The 25449-nt window shown below is 25.3% G+C and overlaps 1 protein-coding gene and 1 long non-coding RNA gene across 4 annotated transcripts in view; one reads left to right on the top strand and one right to left on the bottom strand.

Moving 5' to 3' along the window:
• Nucleotides 1-25449, top strand: part of LOC122511406 (homeobox protein abdominal-B-like) — a 100315-nt gene that overhangs the window by 40371 nt on the left and 34495 nt on the right. The gene's annotated exons all lie outside the window — the stretch shown is intronic.
• Nucleotides 15-22373, bottom strand: LOC122511408. 2 transcript variants are annotated; one of them, XR_006302516.1, is made up of 5 exons: nucleotides 22168-22373; nucleotides 21171-21340; nucleotides 19061-19117; nucleotides 5835-6216; nucleotides 15-1095 (listed from the first exon to the last, which is right to left on the bottom strand). It is a non-coding gene; the product is annotated as an uncharacterized LOC122511408 (long non-coding RNA). The 2 variants fall into 2 exon arrangements; XR_006302515.1 differs by lacking the exon at nucleotides 21171-21340.

Raw genomic sequence — 25449 nt, forward strand, 5'->3', positions numbered from 1 at the left:
TTGCACTTTTTTAAGTATACTAAAAATTGTTGTATTTTGTTGCAATGTTTGGAAGAGAAGTCGAAAAAGTCGCAATCTTTGAAAATAAGTCGAAATAATTCTCAATTTATACTTAATTTCATTGAGAAAAATTTTTTCCCTGACTTTACTGACAAAAAATTTGTTTCCCTAACTTTACTGACAAAAATTTTGTTTCCCTAACTTTACTGATAAAAATTTTGTTTCACTGACATTTCCCCGACTTTACTGATTTTACTGAAATGTGGCCACCCTGTAAGAATATTTTTTCGAGTATCTAATAATTTTTAACGTGAATCAGAATATTCTTTATAGGGTCAGGGAAAAAGTCAAAATTTTGTCTGGAAATGAGGGAAAAAGAAAATTAATTTTCTGTGGCAACCCTGGGTTTAAAGAATTCCCCCCTTAAAGTGCATTAACCACAACTAAGATTTTAATAAAACAGGGTAAATTTTGATATAAGACCTGGTTGTATTTCGGTAAAGTGGACTCGCTTCTTCAAATATTATGGTTTCGAGGGTATTAGATTTGGTATTTTGATACCGTTGCGCATAATGTCGATGGAATATGTCACGTGCCTGGCGGCAAAACGAAGTATATATACGAGTATATATATATACATGTACGTTGAGTATAGCGATCTTGAGTCGTGTTTATAGCTGAATATACATGCATAGCAGTTCGCTGGATCACGGTGGAACGAAGAACTCATTATCCTGCGTCGAAGGTATTAGCATATTTAGATGGCGCGCCATCCCCTTTTCCTCTTATATTCCCTCTCTCCTCTCTCTCTCTCTCTCTCTCATTCTCTCATCACTCCCGCTAAGCCATCATTCCGTTTTTTTCTTGCGTCTTATTCCAGTACACCCTCCTTTTTATAATATATATATAGATACGTTTTAAGTTCTTCCGAAAAGCTCGTTTAGACAATCATAAGAGCACCTGAGACTCATCTCCTTTTCATCAAAGATAAAATTCAGAACTCCGCTTCCATTCTTCCTTTTTTGTCGTCTGGCGAAATATATAAAAGATCATCCAATGCGGGTAAAATTTTTCCTCTCTTCTTTAAGCTCGCAACTGAAAAAAGAAATTTAATATCAAATTTTGCGTTTGGAAAAATCAATTTTTCTATTTTAATTTAATTTTCTAATCAAATTGAGACAAAAAACGAATCAAAATATTGATTTCAACATTGAGACGAAAACAAGAATCAAAATGTTGATTTCAACATTGAGACAAAAAAAAGAATCAAAATGTTGCTTCGCAACACTTTTGATTCTTTTTTTTTTTTTGTCTCAATTTGATATCTTAAAAAAAACTGTGATCTTTCTTAAGTTTTATAAATTTTTTTTCTAAAAATACGTATCCAATATAGCGGGGAATATTCCTTTCACATTCCTGGAATATTTCATTCGAAACATGGAGAAAATTCCAAAGAAATGTTTTAACCACTTTTGTCTGACTATAATCGTCTATTACTACTGTTTATCGATAAAAAATATCTCAATTCAAATTATTTATTTACATCCACAATATTACGTTTTTATTGCTACAGTGAATCAATTTCTTAACCCCTTGGCTGTCAACGAGATTTCCACTGTTTGGGCCAAAAGTGTGTTGAAAAAAATTTTAATGGATTTTTATGAAACTTGGTACCCTAAGGTTTCTGGGGTCGCTGATCACGAATCTGACATCAGTTTTTAAAAATTCAAAATGGCGGATCCAAGATGGCGGAAATTTTTTCAAAATTCGTCGAATTTGCTTGAAACTTGTTACTCGGGGGTTTTAAGGGTCGCTGATTACGAATCTAACATTAGTTTTCTAAAATTCAAAATGGCGGATCCAATATGGCGGACGACAAAATAAAAAATTATTTATAATAGATTGAAACTGAATATTCGGGGGTATTTAGGGTCGCTGATTACGAATTTGAAATCAGTTTTTCAAAATTCAAAATATCTGGTTCAATAGGGCGGAAAATTTGTTAAAATTTATTGAATTTGTTTGAAACTGGTTAATATGACATCAGTATGATAATTTTTGGTGAAATCGAATTTCGATAAATACCCTAGAAAAATAATGACAGATTCGTAATCAGCGACCCTAATAACCCCCGAGTATTCAGTTTCAAGCCAATCTGATCAATTTTTTATTTCGTTGTCCGCCATTTTGAATTTTGGAAAACTAATGTTAGATTCGTAATCAGCGACCCTTAAAACCCCCGAGTAACAAGTTTCAATCAAATTTGACGAATTTTGGAAAAATTCCGCCATCTTGGATCCGCCATTTTGAATTTTGAAAAACTGATGTCAGATTCGAAATCAGCGACCCCAAAAACCCACGAGTACTACGTTTCAAGTCAATCTGATCAGTTTTTTATTTTGTTGTCCGCCATATTGGATCCGCCATTTTGAATTTTGGAAAACGAACGTCATATTCGTAATCAGCGACCTCGAAAACCCCCGAGTAACCGGTTTCAGGAATATTTAAGAAGTTTTTAATCACTTTTTTTAAGTTGCGCATATATGCGTCATGAAACACTTTTGGCCAGTTTTGTTTTGCGCATATATGCGTCAGCGACAGTCAACGGGTTAAATAGAGTCAGCACACGGAGAGAGAATATTTATTAAATTTTGTAAAAGTATTTTACAAATTTGGGAAAAAAATGTGACACAGCAAAATTTTGATGTAAAAAATACTAAATTTTAAAAAAAGTTAAATGTGAAATTTAGTACTTTTATTAGAATTTAATAAATATTCTTGATATTTGATATAATTATACTAAATTTCACATAGTTTTTTAGTTTTGTATTTTTTATGTCAAAATTTCGCTTTGTCGCACTTTTTCCCCAATTTGAAAAACACTTATTTACAAAATTTAATATATATTCTCTCTTCGTGTAGATTAATTTATTACCTTTTTTCTCCAATTAAATTCAACTTTATTGACTGAATGATAGTATTATAGCATAAATTGTCATAAATTTCCAAAATTACACCGAAAACAATAATAATTCTTGTTTTGAGAGGAAAATTCCTAGCTTCTAAAATTCTCTTAAATTTTATTCTTGAATTAAGAATATTACTCCAGTTGTACAATATATGTAAAGCATTTTTTGTGTACTTTTCAATTTAAAAACTCTTCTTTCAAAAAATAAAAAATTTTAACCCCTATTTTTTCAAAAATAAACCTTATTTTTCAATTTTTACAAAAATTGCCTCTATTTTCAATTTTTTTTATCATTTTTGATTAGAAAGCTGAAATTTTTTTCCAATAAATTATGTAAATTTTAAAAGTGGTTCAACAATGGATTTTCAAGAAAATTTAAAGAAAAATCAACTTTTTGAACACTTTTTATTTATTTTATTGAAAACCTATTGTTGTCACACTTTTAAAATGTACATAATATATTGAAAAAATCTTAGCTTTTCACTGAAAATAATAAAAAATTAAAAGAAGAGGTAGTTTCAATAAAAATTGTAAACTAATGTTTGTTTTTGAAAAAGAGGGGTTAAATAACTTTTTTTTTGAAAAAAGAAGTAATTTCTGTAAAAATTGTAAAATAAGGTAAAATAAGGTTTATTTTTGAAAGAAGAAGTAATTTCTGTAAAAATTGTAAAATAAGGTTTATTTTTGAAAAAGAGGGGTTAAATAATTTTTTTTTTAAAAAAAAAGAAGTAATTTCTGTAAAAATTGTAAAATAAGGTTTATTTTTAAAAAAGAGGGGTTAAAAATTTTTTTTTTTTTTTAAAGAGTTTTTTAATTGAAAAGTACACAAAAAATGCTTTAAAATTCACTATATTGAAATTAAAATCGCCTAATTTTTCAAAAAGTTATGTCAGTTTGAATAAAACAATGTCCCTTAGAATCTAAATTTTTTTATTGAATCAGTTAACATGGATGCATTTTTTAAACAACTTTTAAGACCATCGTTCGTTACGATTTCGTATAAGCAAACAAAATTTTCAAAGTACCCTCTAAAAATATGAATTTTTACAAAAAAATTTCCTGCTTTTTACCAAAAAAAAAAATGGTCACAACTTTTTTGATATAAATTTTTTTCTGCAATTTAAGGGACAAATTCTGAAAGAGTAATAAAATCTGAATAAAGAAAAGTACTTTAAAAATTTTTTAACACACAAAATCGTAACGAACGATGGTTTTAAATGTTTTTTAAAAAATGTATCCTTACCGGCGTTAAAGGATTAAAATGACCGATCTTTAAAATATTCGTTTGGAATAATACAGGAATATTCCATCAAAATATTACTTTTTAAATTAAGAATTTTTTTCAGTTCAAAATAAATTATTATTAGATTTATTTCAATGGTTATGCAAAATGGATTACCCTAATAGCACGGAATATTCCGATCATATTTCTGGAATATTCCATTGGAACATTTGGAATTTTCCTTTGGAATATTCTATCCTCATTTTAGAAATATTAAAATATTCGATTTTGGAATATTTCTTTGAAATAAAATAGAAATTTGCCATTGAAATAATGTTATTGTAATGTAGTAGGAACATTTAATTGAAATATTATAGGAATATTCCATTTAGGAGTATCACACCTATACTCTAATTATTTCAAAGAAACAATAAAAAGGTCGGACATTTTAATATTCTTAAAATGAGAATATATTATTTCATTAGAATATTCTAGATTAATATTCCCAATTTTTTAATAGAATATTCCAAACGAATATTCCTGATATTTTAATAGAATATTCCTGACGAACATTCCTGATATTCCAGAGGAAAATTTTCAGAGTTCCAATGAAATATTCTAGAGAAATAATCTTATTGTTTCAATGGAATATTCTAGATGAATATTCCGAATGTATCAATAGAATATCCCAGATTAATTTACCCATTTTTTAAATAGAATATTCTTCACGAATATTCCCGATATTTCCATAGAATATTCCAGAGGAATATTCTTAAGATTCCAATGGAATATTTCACAAATGTGAGAAGAATATTCTAGAGGAATAATATCAATGTTTCAATGAAATATTCCCTATGTTTTAATATAAAATTCCAAAGGAATATTCCTTCCTATTGTAAGGAAGAAATTATTGGCATGTCAAAAATGAAAAAAAACTTTGCAAAAAATTATTTATTGGCAAAAGAAAGTAGGAATAAAATTTGTGAAAGTGAATAGAATATAAGTTTGAAAAAAGGGACAAAATTGTACAAAACCACAAATGACTTTCCAAATTAAAATTTAATTAGTTCATCAGTTTTTAAATATCGTGAATGTTTTTTTGAAATTTTTAACTCATAGGAAGTCGTTTCCATAAACGGTACATAAAAGTTAACATGGATCGTAAAAAGACAATGTAAAAATTTATACGATATTCTTTTTTTTCTGTTTTTATTATTAAATTTAACACAGCGTTTATTTAATAAATAAAAATTATTTTTATACATATTAGTAATTGAATTTATGATATTTAACTTTTATGGTGATAAAATGTATATTTTAAAAATCAATCCCTTTAAATTATAAATTTAATATTCATCACGTTGAATATTAATTTCAATAAAGAAATCGCAGTACAATCGAAATTAAAAAATTGTGGACATAAAATAAATTTTGTACAGTTTATTTTTAAATTGGGTCGAGAAAGGAAATTTCGATTTTTTTTCTTTATTTCGCCTCAATTTTAGTTACGAAAACAATTTTATTAATACAGCTAACAATTTAGTATGAGAATAATTGTTAAATATAGCCGATTGATGTGTGAACGATTGATATATATGTTAAAATGTGGATTAAAGTGATTTATCTGAAGAGAGAAATACCTACGTTTAATCCGTAGGAGAACTACTCCGGGAATACGAACGCAAGTTTCGTAATTTCCGCAGGGTTCCAGCTCCACCCTATATATATCCGGTGCCGCCATCTGTCCCCTCACCCCCGTTGTCCATCACATTTTCAATTTCCACCACGTTTCCCGTTTCCTGCGCTTCTGGCTGTTTCCTTTGCTGATGGATCATGATGAGAGTCTGTGCTCTCTCCTCTCATTGGTTGGTTCGCGTGTAGCCAATGTCACCGGTTCCCGGTGTCAATGTTCACACCAGGATACATTCAAATCGCATTGTTAAGCTGATGATACAACACACCCCACGTCACTCGAATACAAATTTCCAAAACCCCAGATATCTCAGTCGACTACTGTATTTTCCACCTAAAATCAAATTTTTGATTAAATTAATATTCATTCTTTTGTAAATTAAGAATGTGAATTTTTTGGGGAGGGGGGTAAAAGTATTTTTTTATTATTTATATCTCTAGGTGTCTCTAGGTGACTCTAAGTGTCTTTAGGTTCTGGCTACTTGACTTTGGGTTTTGAGTCACATAAGAGTTACCCAAAGTCAAGTAGAGAACACCTCGAGACACCTAGAGTCGTCAAGAATCACCTAGAGTCACCTAGAGACACCTAGAGATATCTAGAGGCACTCAGAAGCTATGGGTGACCTAGATAACGCCTTAAGTCACCTAGAACCAGTCAGGTGTCATTTAGAGATATGTAAAGAAACTCAGGACTTATGAGTTACTTAAGAAAACCTTAAGAGCACCTAGAGCCTTTCAAGAGTTACCCAAAGTCAACAAGAGACACCTAAAGATACCTAGAGCCGCCCAGGAGTTATGAGTTCCATAAGAATACATTAGAATAACCTTAAGACACCCAGAGCTTCTCAATAGTTATGATTCACATAAAAGTTACCCAAAGTCACCTAGGGAACACCCACAGATATCAAGAGTCACTCAAGAGTCATCTGGAGTCAAGTAGAGATATCTAGAGTCACTCAGGTGTTATGAGTCACATAGGAGTTACCTTGAGATACCTTGAGGAACCTAGAGAACAGCTTGAGACATTGGTTTTAGAACCACTAAGGAGTTTCTCTAAGTCAACAAAAGACACCTATAGTTATCAAGAGTCACTTCTGAGTTATGAGTCACATAAAAGTTACTCAAAGTCAACAAAAGAACACCTCAAAACACCTAGAGAGCACCTGGAAACATTTAGAGTCACTCAGGAGTCAATGAGAGTCACCTAGAGATATCTAGAGCCACTCAAGGAATCTGAGTCTCATAAGAGATTCTTAGAGTAACCTAGACAACAGCTTTTAAGACATCTAGAGCCACCCAGGGGTTTTGAGTCACATAAGAATTTCCCTGAGTCACCTTGGGAGACCTACAGATGCCTAGGGATACCTAGAGGCACTCAGGAGTTATGAGTCACAGGATAATTACCTAGAGCCACTTTATGACCACCTAAAGTCACCTAGAGTCACCTGGAGTCACTCAGGAGTTATGAGTCACATATAAGAGTTACCTAAAGGGACCTTGAGAACAGCTTATGAGACACCTAGAGTCACTAAGGACTTACCCTAAGTTAACAAAAGTCACCTAGAGTTATTAAGAGTCACTTAAGAGTTATGAGTCACATAAAAGTTACTCAAAAGTCAACTAGAGAACACCTCAAGAAACTTAGAGTCACCTAGAGATATCTAGAGCCACTTAGGAGTTATAAGTCACCTGGAGAACATTTTAAGATACCTAGAGCCACTCAGGAGTTATGAGTCACATAAGAGTCATCCAAAGTCTACTAGAGAACACCTTAAGACACTTAAGGAACACTTTAAGACATTTTGAGACACTTAGCAGTCAATGAGAGTCACCTAGAGACACCTAAAGCCACTCAGGAGTTATGAGTCACATAAGAGTCATCCAAAGTCAACTAGAGAACACCTTAAGACACTTAAGAAACACTTTAAGACACTTTGAGAAACTTAGGAGTCAATGAGAGTCACCTAGAGACACCTAGAGCCACTCAGGAGTTATGAGTCCCATAAGAGATACCTAGAGTAACCTAGAGAACAGCTTAAGTCAGCCGAAGCCACCTGGAGCCATTCAGGTGTTATGAGTCATATAAGAGTAACCTTGAGACACTTATAAGTCACTATGACTCCCATTGAAGCCTAAATGCTAAAATAAGTAACATGTAGAGTCACCCAGAGAAATCTAGAGTAATCTTAAGTCAAACAAATCTGAATTTTTTGGAGGACAATAAAATAAATTAATTAGTTCTATTATTTATCAAAAATCCGAATGTAATAACTAGCAATCTTTTTTCTCAGTGAAAAACAATCTGAAAATATCTAAGTTATATTTGAATGAGAAACTAACTATATCAGTGTAAAGAAAAAAAAACCGTTATTGCTAATTAAAATATTTTTTTTTTTCATTGAAATTGCCTGAAGTCATCCTAATAATTTATGCAAATGGCCATGACTTTTTTGCTTAGGTATTTTTTTTCCCTCTCTTAGTCATGAAGAGCGCTTGAGAAATTGTTCTTCATTTATAACTTCGAAGGACATTGGTGCAACTCTAAGTGTAATTACTATATATATATATATATGGAATAAAAAAAAGTAAAATGTTATCAAATATGGACAAATGCAGCGCACTAATTACAGGTATTAATTTTAGAATTGAATTAGAAAAATAATTTTGAATTGATTTGAGAAATATACTTGTTAATTTAAAAGTACTCTCTAAATTTGAAGTAGAAAAAATATTTACTAATTTGAATTTGTGACTGACTTCTTGTTTTTAAATTAGTTAATTTCAGTAATAAATTAGTAGAAGTTACTATATTTATTAGCAAAATTTACTAATTCAAAAGCAAAAAGTCAGTCACTAATTACATTTAGTAAATATTTATAATTATAATTAGCAGAAATTACTATTTATCAGCAAAATTTACTAATTCAAAAGCAAAAAGTCAGTAATAATATTAAATAAAAAACAAATTAGTAGAAATTTCTATTTATTAGTAAAATTTACTAATTCAAAATCAAAAAGTCAGTAATAATAATAAATAATGTGTAAATTAGTAGAAATTACTATTTATTAGTAAAATTGACTAAATCATAAGGAAAAAGTCAGCCACAAATTTAAATTAATAATAGCATTTTTAATAATTCAAATTTAAAGAGTATCAAATTACAACGAATTGATGCAAAAAAATTGTTGATTAAAATCAATAATTTTTTTGCATACAATCTATTTGATCTGAATATTTTTTAATATTTGAACTTATTTGATTATAGTAAATATTTATATAGACAAATCATATAAATTACCTGAATCAAGTAAATTTTATTTGCTTCAGATTCTGAAAATATTGATTCAAATAGTGAAATTATTGCTTCAAATATATAATTTATTTGATTTATTTTCAATATATTCAAATTTATTTGACTCGAGTAAATATTTATTTAATATTAGACACGTAATCGCATACTTGAATCAAATAAATTTGTCTTGAATTAATTAAATTGTATTTGCTTCAAATACTGGAATTATTGATTCAAATACAAATTGTTTGATCTAAATTTTTTTCGTATTCAAATTTATTTGATTCGAGTAGGCAAGTAATTAATTATTTGAATCAAAGTTCAATTCTATTTGAGTCAATTCAATTTTATTTCCTTCAAATAGTGAAATTATTGTTTCTAATATACAATTTGTTTCATCTGAATATTTTTAATGTTCAAATTTACTTGATTCAAGTAAATGTGTATTTGACAGTAGACGAGTCATCAATCATCTGAATGAAGTAAATTTTATGAGTCAATTACATTTTATTTGCATCATAAATACCGAAATTATTGCTTCAAATGCAATTTATTTGATTTCAATATTTCCAATATTCAATTTTACTTGATTCAAGTAAACATATATTTTATTCAAGTAAATATTTATTTGCGTCAAATAAATAATTTGTTATTCAAGTAAATATTTATTTCATTTAAGTAAAAATTTATTTCATTCAAGTAAAAATTTATTTTATTCAAGTAAATATTTATTTTATTCAAGTAAATATTTTTTTTATTCAAGTAAATATTTATTTTATTCAAGTAAATATTTATTTTATTCAAGTAAATATTTATTTTATTCAAGTAAATATTTTTTTTTATTCAAGTTCAATATTTATTTGATTCAATTAAATATGTTTTTGATTGAAGTAAATATTTTTTTGATTCAAGCAAATATTTTTTTGCTTGAAGTAAATATTTTTTTGATTCAAGTAAACATTTATTTAATAAACAGATAATCGTTTATTAAAATCAAAAAAATTTATTTTCCTGTAAATATAAACAAAAATCTAAAAATTTTACCTGCTTGATCTGGACAGTATTAAATATGTTCTATATTTTATTTCCGCACTATGCGGAAGTGGGGAACTATCCCGCTTCCTGTTTCCACCTACAGGTACCTTTTAACGTGTCTATGATGAGTTTTCTAAAACATCTCAAACTCGAAATCGTATGATATCCCTTGAGATGATATATATATATATATATATGTATTGTGTAAGGTTTCGCGAAAGGACATTAGCCACGGTGTAGCTGTGAGGAGAGTCTTGCACGGAAGCCCGCTTAACCATTTTATGGGGTGGTCGGTGTAATTTGATGGCCCATAAAAACGCCTAGTCTAGTTTTTCCCGAGGCATCGTCATCCGTCCTGTGTACGCGGGCACGTGCCCATTCCGCCTTTTGCCTCCCTCTTTCTCTGACCCTGATTTCCTAAATGGAGAATCTTTACAATGTTGTTCTTTTCCTTACTTTCATGTTTATACACTGCACTGAACAATAAACAAAACTTGCCTAATTTTCCACGAGGATATGAGATAATTCCGGTGGAGATGGTCATAGTTTTTTAATTTTTTTAAATAATTGTAAAAATTATAAAAAAAAGTGATTTTTTGCTTGTCTACAATTTTTTTGATAATGGAATATTGAACACATTAACTTTAAAATGACGAAAAATGAAATATTTTCATAGAAACAATCTCAAGTTCTACACTATTTCAGGCTTCGTACTTATCTACTAAAACCTACTGTTTACTTCTTTTTTTACGATTTGATAACTATTTGATTACTTTTTTTTACACAGAAAAAAAAATTTATTTCATTCAAATAATCGATTAATTGACTATGATCAATTAAATATTTACTTGAATCAAATAATATTTATTCCAGTCAATTAAATGGTATTTGAACCCATAAATTCAGTATTTGAAGCAAATATGAATTGAACCATTTAATTAACTCCAATAAATATTATTTGGTTCAATTAAATATTTAATTGATAATAGTCAATTAATCGGTTATTTGAATCATTTTTTTTCAGTATAGATTTGTGACATTAAAATTTACATTTTTCTCTGTTTGACAATTTACACTATACTTTAAATTTCCTAATATAATTGCAAGACAAAATTATTCTGAAAAATTTTAATAAAATTCTTAGAAACAATTCAACCAATTCTTTTAAAATTCTTTCAAACTATTCAATTATTTTCAAAACATTTTCGAAATTCAATTATTTTCTGTATCTGTTATTTTATAATTAAAGGCTTCTTCAAAAAAAATTCAGATATTTAAAAAAAATTTTTATAAAATTCTTTGCAAGCATTCAATTATTTTCATAAATAATAAAATTTCCACACGAAGTCAATTATTTAAAACACAATTTTCATAAAATTTTTCGAAAAATCAATTATTTAAAAATATTTTTTGTAAAATTCTTTGCAAGAATTCAATTATTTTTATAAATAATAAAATTATTCCCCGGAATTCAATTATTTATAACAAATAATAAAATTATTTCCTGAAATTCAATTGTTTAAAAAAATTTTAATAAAATTATTTCCTGGAATTCAATTATTTAAAAAAAAATTTGAATAAAATTCTACCCAAGAATTCAATTATTTTCATAAATAATAAAACTCATTGCAGGATTTCAATTATTTTTAATTAGATTTTTAAAGTTTTCCACGAAAAATGCAATCATTCAATTAAAATTTTTATTAAAATTCAATTATTTTCAAAAATTTTAATACAATGCTTGGCAAGATTTCAATTATTTACAAAAATAATAAAATTTTTACAGAGATTCATATATTTTTTAAATTTTAATACAATTCTTGTCAAAATTTCAATTATTTTTAAAAATAATAAAATTTTTACAGAGATTCAATTATTTTCAAAAATTGTAATACAATTCTTGGCAAGATTTCAATTATTTACAAAAATAATAAAATTTTTACAGAGATTCAATTATTTTCGTAAATACTAAAATTCTTTTTAGGAACTCAATTATTTTCATAAATAATAAAACTCATTTGTAGAATTTCAAATATTTCTAGTACAATTTTAAATAAATTCCTAGAAAAATGCAATTATTCTTAAAAATTTAATGAAAATTCTTTGAAAGAATTCAATTTTAAAAAAAAATGTTCATATATTTTGTTTATTAGAATTTAATAATTATTTTTAGTACAATTTTAATTAAATTTCTTGAATGAATGTAATTATTTTCAAAAATTCTAATGAAATTCATCGTAGCAATTCAATTGTATTTAAAAATTTTCATAAAGCTATTTATAAGAAATCAATTTTTAAGAAATATTTAATAATTCAATAAATTATTTATTTTTGTATTTAAATAATTGAATTCTTGTGGAACTTTCTAATAAAAATTTATTTAAAATTGAATTTCAGTTAAAATTTGAGATAAAAATTGAATATTAAAAGCATTGTAGCATGACTTTTTAGAAATAATTGAATTTCAAAAAAATTTTATATTAAAATCCTAAAAAATTTAAATTGTTGTAAAAACTGTAATATATGGAATATTAAATTTTTAGTTTGAAATAAAATGATTATTTCAAAAATTTAAAATCTTCTTCCACCTTGGTCCTTGGATACAAAATGATTAACTTTTGAATAATTTTATTTGAAAATTCCAACAAAAGAATTATTGAATTTTAGAAGAATTACAGTTTTAATTTTTCGAAATAGTTCAATTTCAATAAGGCTTTATATTGAAATCATTTAAAATAATTTGAATTCCTCTGGAATAGGTATTTCAATATTTATTTAAAAAATTATTCGATTTTTGAATGTAATTTAATTTACAAAACTATAAAATTAAGTCGTTAAATTTAATTTTTCAATAGCTATACATTTTTACTGCAATGAAAAAAATTTATTTGATTCAAATAACCGATTAAATATTAATCAATTAAATATTTACTTAAAAGAAATATTTATTGGACTCAATTAAATGGTATTTGAAACAAATTTCAGTATTTGAAGCAAATACCAACCATTTAATTGACTTCAAAAAATATTATTTGATGCAATGAAATATTTAATTGATAATAGTCAATTAATCGATTATTTGAATCAAATAAATTTTTTTTTCAGTCTTAAGGCTTCTTTTTTAAAAATAATTTATCGAAAGTCTGTATTTTTTAAAAAAGTGAATTTGGCCATTCTCGGTACGAAATGAGAAAAGTATATATATACTTATGGTGATAAGTCACTGGAGATAAGAAATATGTTCTTCTTTAACTCCATAAGATAAATAATAAAAGAAAATGAATAAAAGTTGCGGCGAAAATTCTTCTTTTTACTTTAGAGAGAAAATGTGGGAACTTTTTGATTAAGCGGAGAAATTCAAATTATAGAGAAGGTGCGAGATAAAAAATTTTCAATTGAGAAGCTTCGTTTAATTAAAAGAGTTGTAAAGTATATAATATATATAACGAAGAAAACTGCATGAGTTTTCTACCGTAAAGAAGAGATATGAAACAAAAACTTTTCTACCTGTATAATGAATATTTTGCTGCGGAAAATCCTTTTTGTATTTTAATAATAAATTTCATTTGCAAAAATTAGTCACAAAGAGAATGTGTTTAATTTTTCTCTTCTCAGTATAACTTTCGAATAATTTTTTTTTTTTTTTTGTTTTTTTACTCCTGATGACTTGAAATCATTTTCCGGCAATGTTCATAAAGAAAAAGGGATATTTTTTCAAAGATTAAATTGATTTTCGAACAGAGGTGTATACTGTCAACGTCTCCTCGACCTTGAGTTCATCAATAAGTTAATTGTATTGTGAATGAGCGTCAAAATAGTGAAATAGCGTGGGCAATAGCGCCGTTAACATTGCGTGACAAGAATAAACGTCGGTCATAATTCAATATTATAATTAAACCCTCGTTACGTCTGGTTTTATTGTGCCAATTAATATCAGTCGTTAAAGTAATCGCGCTGTTAGAATACTCGTGTCTATATTCCACCTTATGTGTTGTTCTAAGTCCCCGGATATTGAATCCCAGACACAAGGATATAGAGACGCTTCCAATCTTTCGGGTCCTTCAACTCAATTTTTCCCCAGAATTCTCTGTTCTGTCGTTAAAATTTTATATTTTAGTGAGAATTCCGCCTTTGTCACTAAAATTCGATATTTTAGCGACAATTCTTTGTCTTGGCGCTAAAATTAGATTTTTGGCGAGAATTCTCTGTCTTGTCGCTAAAATTTTATATTTTAGTGCGAGAATTCCGTTTTTGTCACTAAAATTCGATATTTTAGTGAGAATTCTGTCTTGTCGCTAAAATGTGATATTTTAGCGACAATTCACCATTTTTGTCACTAAAATTCGATATTTTAGCGACAATTCTTTGTCTTGGCGCTAAAATTAGATTTTTGGCGAGAATTCTCTGTCTTGTCGCTAAAATTTTATATTTTAGTGAGATTTCCGTTTCTGTCACTAAAATTCGATATTTTAGTGATAATTTTCTGTTTTTGTCACTAAAATTTGATATTTTAGTGAGAATTTTCTGTTTTTGTCACTAAAATTCGATATTTTAGTGAGAATTATCTGTCCTGTCGCTAAAATTTGATATTCAAGTCCGTAAAAGTCAGTTTTTTAAAAAAAATGGTCCGTAAAATCTATAATTTGATAGAAAAAGGACAAAAAAAAATTCATAAATTGTACGATATAATTTGGAGAATTTTGGAAAAATTTCAAATAATTGCAAAAATTCAATTGTTTTTTTACGTTCAAAATTTTTTAAAAATGTTCGTCAATATTACAATTATGATTAGAAATATTAAAATTCTTCTCCGAAATTCAATTATTTTCACAAATTTTAATAAAATTCTTGGCAAATTTCAATTATTTTCCTAAATTTTTCTCCATTAAATAATATTCAATATTTATTATGCAATTATTTGCAAAAATTCAATTGTTTTTTTACGTTCAAAATTTTTTAAAAATGTTCGTCAATATTACAATTATGTTTAGAAATATTAAAATTCTTCTCTGAAATTCAATTATTTTCACAAATTTTAATAAAATTCTTGGCAAATTTCAATTATTTTCCAAAATTTTTCTCCATTATAAATGATATTCAATATTTATTATTTTAATTAAATTTTTCAAAAGAATTCAATTATTTAACAAAAATTTGAGAAATTTCTATGCAAACATTCAATTATTTTCATAAAATAATAAAAATTTCACTGGAATTCAATTATTTACAAATTTGTTTATGAATTTCTTCGCAATAATTCAATTATCTTCATAAATAATAAATTTTTACAGTGATTCAATTATTTTCGTAAATACTAAAACTCTTTTTAGGAACTCAATTATTTTCATAAATAATAAAACTCATTGTAGAATTTCAAATATTTCTAATACAATTTTAAATAAATTCCTCGAAAAATGCAATTATTCTTAACAATTTAATGAAAATTCTTTGAAAGAATTCAATTTAAAAAAAAAATGTTCATATATTTTGTTTATTAGAATTTAATAATTATTTTCAGCTACAATTTTAATTAAATTTCTTGAAAGAATTTATTGATTATTTTCAAAAATTCTAATGAAATACTTCATAGCAATTCAGTTATATTTAAAAAATTTCATAAAGCTCGCTTTATAATAACTCAATTTGAAGAAATATTCAATTATTCTATAAATTATTTAGTTTTGTATTTAAATAATTTAATTCTTGTAGAATTTTCTAATAAAAATTGATTTTCATTTCATAAAAATGAATTTCAGTTAAAAATTTAGATAATAATTGAATATTAAAAGCAATATATTGTGAATTTTTGGAAATAATTGAATTTTGAAATTAAGTTTTTTGAAAAAGTTATAATTGCGAATTTTTTTTTGAAATTAATTGAAGTTTTTATTTTCTAATATCGTCAATTGAAGAATTGACGAATAATTGGAATTTCGTAAAATTGAATAGTGTAAACAAAAATGGATTTGAAAATTAGCAAAAATTTTTTCGAAAATTATTTTAAATAATTGATGAAAGAACAATTTTAGTTAAAAATTTTAAATACTTTTACTGGTTTGAGTCCTGGAATTCCGTTTTTGTCACGAAAATTCGATATTTTAGTGAGAATTCTCGGTTATTGTCAGTAAAATTCAGTTTTTTAGTGAGAATTCTCTATTCTGTCACTAGAATTCGATAATTTAGTGACAAAATAAAGAATTCTGGTAAAAAATTTACTTAACGAATTTTGCAATAATTTTACTCGAAAAATACTAGAATTTGCAAAAAATGCGCAGAAATTACCAGGCAGTTTAGTTTTTCTGAAAGTAAAACACAAATTTTAGCTAAAAGTGCGCTAAAATTATAATTATTTTGCTCCCTCCGCTAGTATAGTAACTTTTACTATATTTGCAAAGTAAATTCAAAACAATCTGCAACTACTGCGCGCAATTATGTCAAATTTGATTATTTTAAAAGTGAATTTTACTAAACGCTCGAGGTAAATACTAATTTTTACAAAAATGTTATTTAATAGCAATTTTTACTCCAAAAATAGTAAAAAATTCCAAAAAAAATGAGCAGAAGTTTCTGTCATTGTAAGTTTTACTTTGAAAATAATAGTAAAAGTTACTTTACTTTTATTATTTTATTTATTCGGTAGCAATTTTTACTCTGAAAATAGTAAAAAAATTCCAAAAATGTGCAGAAGTTTCTGTCACTGTAAGTTTTACTTTGAAAATAGTAAAAGTTACTTTCATTTTTTTATTTTACTTTATATTTTCCGAGCAGAATAATATCACGAATGACAAATATCAAAAATACAGAAAAATAATATTTTTATCCCCCAGAAAAAAGTAAATTTACAAAAACAAAATTTCAAGGTAAATCTTCGAAATCATTTAAATATATTTTCCAGTGTAATGACCTTGCATTTTTCGCGATTTCTTCGAATGTTCTTCTTCTTTTTTTTTTTTTTTTTTTTTTTTTTTTTTTTTTGTTATTCATGCGTCAACCTTCGCGCGTAACACGCTGCCAATGCAAATGCCGCGCAATCGGAAGGGAAGAAATGATGATGAGAGAGAGAGAGAGAGAAAGAGAAAGAGATCAAGACAAAAAAACCGCGATCACGTTCTCAAGACGCGGCGGTCATTTTATATAAGCGAGAATCTTTTGCAATAAAGACCACCCACATTTTGGATTGGATGATTACAAATCCTTTTTTTTTGGACTCTCTTTTTTCAATCTCCCTTCTCTCTGCGGTATTTTTAAATTATCCCAATGTGAATTTTTAAAGATAAAAATGTCCGCTCGATTAAGAGAATTCCGCGTGTGTAAAGTAAAGACTCCATCTTTGTGCCTCGTTAACACTCGAATCGTCCACTATTAATTAGTCGTAAACTAAAATATGCCACAGCGATTCATTGGTTAACGAAAGAAGAAAATGTTAAATATTCCAAAAAGGAGGGGGGAGGGGAAACCTTTCAATTTAGTCCAGTGCAATTATTCGCAAAATTACGGCAGTAATTCGGAGTTACTTCGGAAATTCAAGGCTCTTTATATACAAACATTTTTATCCATTCAAATATTTTGCATCTTTTATATATTTTTTTCTTTCTTTTTAAATACACTTGCCTTCTTCGTTTCCTTTTCATTTACGTACTTTTTAAATTCCTTTTCTCCAGTTTTTTTTTTTTATTTTTTCCTCCTTATTTATTTATACAGGATTAATATACATCCTTTTTGGTATAAATAATAAAGAGTGGAAAAAAAATATAAACACTAAATTATTTTCATCCCGCAGCAAAATTAAGTCTGTATAAATATAAGAAACGGCGGGAAAAAAAATAACTAAAGGAGAAACGTTTTATCGAGAAAAAGAGACATAAAAATAATCGTGTATCGCATGCAGTAAAAATCGATCGTTTCCTTAACCTCCTGAATTTATTATTTATTTATTCGTTATTACAAGCGTCTGAGGAAGAAGAAAAAAAATAGTCGCTGATTTATCCAATAAAATTAAATTATTCAGTTCACTTCATTTAATTAGTTATAAAAATAGATTTTTATATTTCAATCGAAAATATATTCACTTTAATCAAGTTGTAAATCTATAAAAAAGCGAGGAACGTAAACAATAGTACTAATCGAACCCACCCGCCATATTGTGTCCGACATTTTGATTTTTTGAAAAGTGGACTCTTCTTTCTTTTTCTACTTGAAATTTAGAAAAGAATAAATGTAGGAAAAATAAATTATTTTATAATTTTTGAGGTTAATTTATTTATTTAGTTTACGAATTTCAAGGACTAAGTTTTCGAGAGAATAAAGGAAAATATTTTTTACATTTTGACCCTCAAAAATAAATGAATAAATAATTAATTTTTTCAAGGACAAATTTTTTTAGAGCAGAAAGGAAAATATTTTTTTCTTTATTCTTTCAAAAATAAAGGAATAAATAAATAATTTTTTATGATAATTTATTTATTTATTTTTTGAATTTCAAGGGCTAAGTTTTTGAGAGAATAATGGAAAATATATTTTCTTTTATTCTCTCAAAAACTTAGTCCTTGAAATTGGTAAATTAAATAAACTAATCCAAAAGTTTTTTGTAAAATTAAAAATTAAAAAATTAAAAAAAAGTTAAAAGAAAATATTTTTTTGATTATTATTTAAAACAGTTTTGATCCGGCGGCATATGATTAATACATATATAATACAAAAGAATATTTGAATTTCAAATAAAAAGAAAAATCTCGTCATTAATTGCTTGTGTATAAATAATAAACTTGTGACTATTATTGAGTTGCTCATTAACTTCATTTAATCGACTTTAAATCTTTCAAAGTTGTTAGATAAAATTTATTCACTTACCAAACTTGAATGTATACCGTCGGAACGTGACTCTTTGATCTTCCTCCATTCGTAATACTGTCAAAGAGAAAAAATTTTTAAAATTATTTTAAAATTATTTTCTACAAACAAAAAATTCGAAATAATTAAAATTAAAAAATGTAGGATAACAATTTTTTTTTAAACAATAAAATAATAACAACAGTTTAGTGTCTTGTTTTATACTGTAAATAAAAGCGAATAAATGAAAATAAATAATAGTGATAACAACAAAAACAACAATAATAATAATAATAATAATAATAATAATAATAATAATAATAATAATAATAATAATAATAACGTTAAAAAAAATTTTTTTAAAAGCCATATAATTTAAATAATAAAGATCTTCGACTTATTTTTTTGGCCTAATGGCTAATAACAATAGTAATAATAAAAATAAATAGCAAAAACAATAATAAAAATAAATAATAATAATAGTAATTGTCCCGCTCGGAAAAAAATTTATTTTATTCAAATAAAGGATTATACTTGTCTCCTTGTCTAGAATAAATATTTACTTGAATCAAATAATTTTTATTTCAACCAAAAAAAAATAAATAGTAATAATAGTAATTGTCCCGCTCGGAAAAAAATTTACTTTTTTCAAATAACGGATTATACTTGTCTCCTTGTCTAGAATAAATATTTACTTTATTCAAATAATTTTTATTTCAACCAAAAAAATTGTATTTGAACTAATAATTTTAGTGATTGAATCAAATACCATTTAGTAGATTTAAATAAAAATTATTTTTATTCAAGTAAATATTTATTTGACAATAGACAAGTAATCGTTTATTTATTATCGTTTATTAATTATCGTTTATTATCGTTTATTTTATCGTTTATTTATTTATTTATTTTTTTTTATTTTATATAATTTTTTTCAGTGCGTATATCTGTAAAATAAATAAAAGAAAAAAATAAACAATCATAATAATAATATAAATATTTATTTATTTACTGATTCATTAATCAATTTATTTATAAATTTAGAATAAAATAGAAAAGTAAAAACAAATGAAAATTATAATAAAAAAACTCAAAACCAATTTTTCGTGCGATATTTATCATTAACTGGTTTAATATTTTTTTTTTTTTTTTTGAAAAATGTATCAGAAACTAAAAATATTTCTTATTAATTCAACAATGTTTCGGACACTTTGAAAATTTTATTTCCGATTTAATAAAAATTGAATATTAATAGTAAAAAATAAAATACAAAATAAATAAAAAAATTAATAGAAAATAATAAAATGCAAAAGTAATAAAAAAATAAAATATACTCTCTAGATTTGAATTAGTAAAAATGTTCATTAATTTGTATTAGTAACTAACTTCTTGCTTTCAAATTAGTAAATTTGACTAATAAATTAGTAGAAATTACTATTATTAAATTTTAGTTACAAATTTGTAGAAATTACTATTAGTAAATTTTACTAATAAATTTGAAGAAATTACTATTTGTAAATTTTACTAATAAATTAGTAGAACTGACGATTTATTAGTAAAATTTACGAATTCAAAAGCAAACAGTCAGTTACAAATTCTTAGTAAACATTTTATTAAATTAAATTTAGACAGTAGGTTTTATTTTTTATTTACTAATTTCAATCAGTAACTAAATTTTTGCTTTTAAATTAGTTAATTTTGCTCATAAATTAATAGAAATAAGTATTAGTAAATTTTACTAAATAAATTAGTAAAAATGACTATTAGCAGATTTTTACTAATAAATTAGTGGAAATTACTATTTATTAGTGAAATTTACTAATTCAAATTTAGAGATTAAAAAAAGGGAAAAATAAAATGAGAAAATAATAATAAAATAATAATAAATAATAAATTAATAAATAATAAAAAAAACAAAAATAATGAAAGATTACTTCGTAGCAATTAGAGAACGAAAGCTTCTCTTCTCTCAAGTACCCGTCGGAATAATTTGAACAGTATTCGAGAATATAATAAGAAAAAAAAGAATCCAAACATTTTTTTCAAAATAAGTTTCGTAATGTACCGAAAAAGTATATACATATATATATAATAGCGCGTGCCAGGATGTTTACACATATCTACAAAATTTTACCCCGTTTGAACTCTCAGTACGGCTTCTTCTGTTAGTGGTGCAAATATATTATGCCTCTCGTAAAATTAAGTTTTTACGATCATTTTATGGACGCGCGTGCGCGGTCCGTATCGATGCTCAAAGCACTTCTCTCGTGGATTTTCGAGCCCATAGAATTTTGTCACATGTATCTTCAAAAAAATAATAATGTATTTAATTTTCAAAAAAGAAAAAAAATGAAAAAAATTTTAATAAAAATTAATTTTCGCCGTTGAAATTTTTTTTTTTTTTTTTTAATGACTGATGAGAAATAAATCTCTCGTGTGTTATTTGATAAATACCTTTCTATCATTGTATGGAGAAGTTATAACAAAACGGTCGTAAAATACGGCAACAATAAGCCATAAAAAAGTGCCATGATTTTTGTACTTGATTTTTATCTCATTAAAGATTGTCTGTAAATTATAAACGACGGCCACACGTCTTAATTATCATTTATCTCAATTAGTAACACAAGTATTTTTTTTCATCAATTTTAATCTTTAAGGAACTATTTTTTAAAGTTGTTTATTTAATTCTCAGTTAATAAATGTAAATAAATAATAAAAAACAATAATTTGCTAATTCAATGGCAAAAAGTCAGTAAATTTTGATATAGTAAATTTTACTATTACTAATAAATTATTTATTAGAAATTACTATTTTTTAGTAAAATTTACTAATTCAATGGCAAAAAGTCAGTAAATTTTGATTTAGTAAATTTTACTAATAAATTAGTAGAAATTACTGTTTATTAGTAAAATTTGCTAATTTAAATGCAAAAAATCAGTAAATTTTACTAATAAATTAGTAGAAATTACTACTTATCAGTAAAATTTACTAATTAAAAAACCAAAACGTCAGTTACAAAATTCAAATTACTAACCACTTTTACTAATTCAAATTTAGAGAGTTAGTCCATTAATTCGTGGAGATTAAAAAATTAACGTAATAAACACAAACATAAAAAAGCACTTACAATTTAGGCAAAGAAACAATTTGCATATCACCTTGAATATTCTACCAAAAAATAAAAAGAGAAAAAAAAAATTCAGCAAAAATTGTGATGAAAGCACGACACTGAATTTAATATTTTTTCAAGAAAGTTTGAACTTTGCACGTAACTGTAAATTATAAAGTAAGTTTTTAAAAAATAAATTAAGTTGACGGAAGATTTTGAACACGTTCCTGTAGTCATGAAAGTCGTGAAAGAAATGAGGCAAAACGCGTCAACTAGTGGTTCCTCATCGCTGCCACTATATAATACTTCAAGGGTAGAATCGACTTTCTCTTTGCATAAAAACTGATCAAAAAAAAAAAAAATTTTTTTCCTTTTTTTTTCCTGAAAGATAGAAAAAAATATTCCTGCTGAGAATTTCGTTTTCCAATAAATCCATTTTCAATACCTCACCGCAACATCTTTTCAGCATAGGGAAAAACCACTGACCAAAAAAAATTTTGTGGGTAAACTCTATGGTTGGGTTTGGGGAAAAAAAGTGGCTGTGGAAAGAATCGAGAAAAGATTTTAACTTTTTCTTTTTACTTTTTCTGAATTTTTACTCAGATTTTTCTTTTTCTTTTAGTTTTGAATTTTTACTGAACTTTTACCATTTGCTGTAAATTTTTAATAAATTTCTACTACTTTCTCTAAAAATTTTACTAGATTTTAAAATTAATTTTTTTTAAATCATATTGAATTTTTACTACTTTTTATTAAATTACTTTTACTAAACTTTTTCTACTTGCTCTAAATTTTTACTGAATTTTTACTATTTTCTCTAAATTTTTTACTAGATTTGAAAATTTTTAATTTTTTTAAATTATTAATATTTCACAACTTTTTATTAAACTACTTTTACTAAATTTTTATCATTTGCTCTAAATTTTTAATAAATTTTTACTACTTTCTCTAAATTTTTACTAGATTTTAAAATTAATTTTTTTTTTTAAATTATTGAATTTTTTACTATTTTTTATTAATCAACTTTTATTAAACTTTTTCCACTTGCTCTAAATTTTTTACTAGATTTTTAAATTTAAAATTTTTTTTGAATTATTTAATTTTTACAACTTTTTACTAAGTTTTTACCACTTGCTCTAAATTTTTACTATTTTCTCTAAATTTTTTACTAGATTTTTAAATTACATTTTTTTTTAAATTATTGAATTTTTACAACTTTTTACTAAACTTTTACCACTTGCTCTAAATTTTTACTATTTTCTCTAAATTTTTTACTAGATTTTTAAATTTAAAATTTTTTAAAATTATTTAATTTTTACAACTTTTTAATAAATTTTTACCACTTGCTCTAAATTTTAACTGAATTTTTACTATTTTCTCTAAATTTTTTACTGGAATTTTAAATTCAACATTTTTTTAAATTATTTAATTTTTACTATTTTTTACTAAACTTCTTTCGTTTGAAAGTTTTTTTTTACTTAACTTTCAAACGAAAGTTTAGTAAAAAGTAGATAAAATTTAGAAAAAGTTGTAAAAATTTTCATATAAAAATTTAGAGGAATTATAGTAAAAATTTAATATAAAAATTATTTAAAATTTAGAGGACTTAGAATAAAAATTTAAAGTAAGTAAAAGAATGATAAAAATTTAGTTAAAAATGTAGTAACAATTTAGAGAAAGTAATAAAAATTGAGATGATTTATAGTAAAAATTTAAAGGATTTGTAGTAAAAATTTAGAGTAAGTAAAAGAATTATAAAAATTTAATAAAAAAAAATAGTAAAAATATAGAGAAAGGAAAAGAAAGATAAAAATTTAATGAAAAAAGTAGTAAAAATTCAGAGAATGTAAAAAAAGACAAAAATTTAATAAAAGAAGTAGTAAAAATGTAATAAAAATATTTAGAGGAGTTAGAGTGAAAATTTAGAGTAATTAAAAGAAATATAAAAATTTACTTAACACAAATAGTAAAAATTTAGAGAAAGTAGTAAAAATTTAATAAAAATATTTAGAAAAATTATAGTAAAAATTTAGAGTAAGTAAAAGAACGTTCAAAATTTATTAAATAGCACTAATTCAGAAAAATCAAAATAAAGATAAAATTTTTTCTCGATTTTTGAATTTTATTCAAAAAAGAAAATAATATTTTAACAATATAACCACTTTCAGTAATTTTATAACGAAAAAAAAGTTAACATTGTATAAATGTACAAAAATCCCTTTTCCTCCATTCTATTTCTCTACCCGGAATTATTTATCATTCATGTCGCGAACTTTTACTTGGTTCCACCAAAGGAATCAAGGATCAAGAATCCACGAGTGAGGAAACGTAATATCTCTCGCTATTGGTGTATAAACATTTTTGGGGCAGGACTAACCAAGAGTCCGTCTTCTGAATTCATAAAATTCTTATATATAGTGATCAAAGGTCACTGAGGTTCTTTTCCTCCTTTTTTTTATTAACTTTTTTTATATTCCACGTTTGACGATTTTTTTTTCTTTTTGAATTCATGTCATTGTCCGCGAAACGTGAAAAAAATTCGCAGCAAAAGATTCAAAGTATGTAGAATAATTTCTTTCTTTGGAAAAAATTCGCCCATGAAAAAAGATGAGAATATTTTCTATTTTCGTATCTTATATGAAAAATAATCCAGAATTCGAATTTTTTAAAATTTCAATTTTAAATCTAATAAAAATTAATTATTTATAAAAATTACAGCAATAACAATTCTTCAAAAAATTTAATTGTTTTCTATAAGATTTTCAACGAAACTTATTCAAAATTGACTTTTTCCTACTGTTTGGAATTCAGAAACATTTTTTTAAAATCCGGAATAAAAAAACGAACTTTTTCGACTTTTTTCGTACTTTTGCATCAGGTAAAACGATTTTTTTCCGACTTAAAATCAAACCAAGACGTATTTTTCCGAAATGCTCTCGAAAAGAGAAGATTTTTCAAGAATTTAGAAAACTAATTTCCGAAATTAAAATTCTGTGTTTTTCTCCAATCAAAATAAATGTCATCGTGTTTATCGCTCAACAAACAAGAAGCACTATAAAGACAGTACTAAATTCTATATCTACAAGACTTTAAATCTATCGAAAGAGAGGAGTGCAACCACCATTTTGAAAATTTCAAAAAGAAATGGTTTACATTCCAGGAAATTGGTGAGCCAAAACCATTTATTTTGGCGCCAAGATTGCGTGCAGTGTGTGTCTTCCTCCATGAAAAGAATTTTTAGGGGAAGTCTTATCTAGAATTATCATAAAAATGTATACATATATATATGTATACGTGAGA

This window comes from Leptopilina heterotoma, unplaced genomic scaffold (genome assembly GCF_015476425.1).
Source record: "Leptopilina heterotoma isolate Lh14 unplaced genomic scaffold, ASM1547642v1 Lhet_82, whole genome shotgun sequence".
Lineage (NCBI taxonomy): Eukaryota > Metazoa > Arthropoda > Insecta > Hymenoptera > Figitidae > Leptopilina > Leptopilina heterotoma.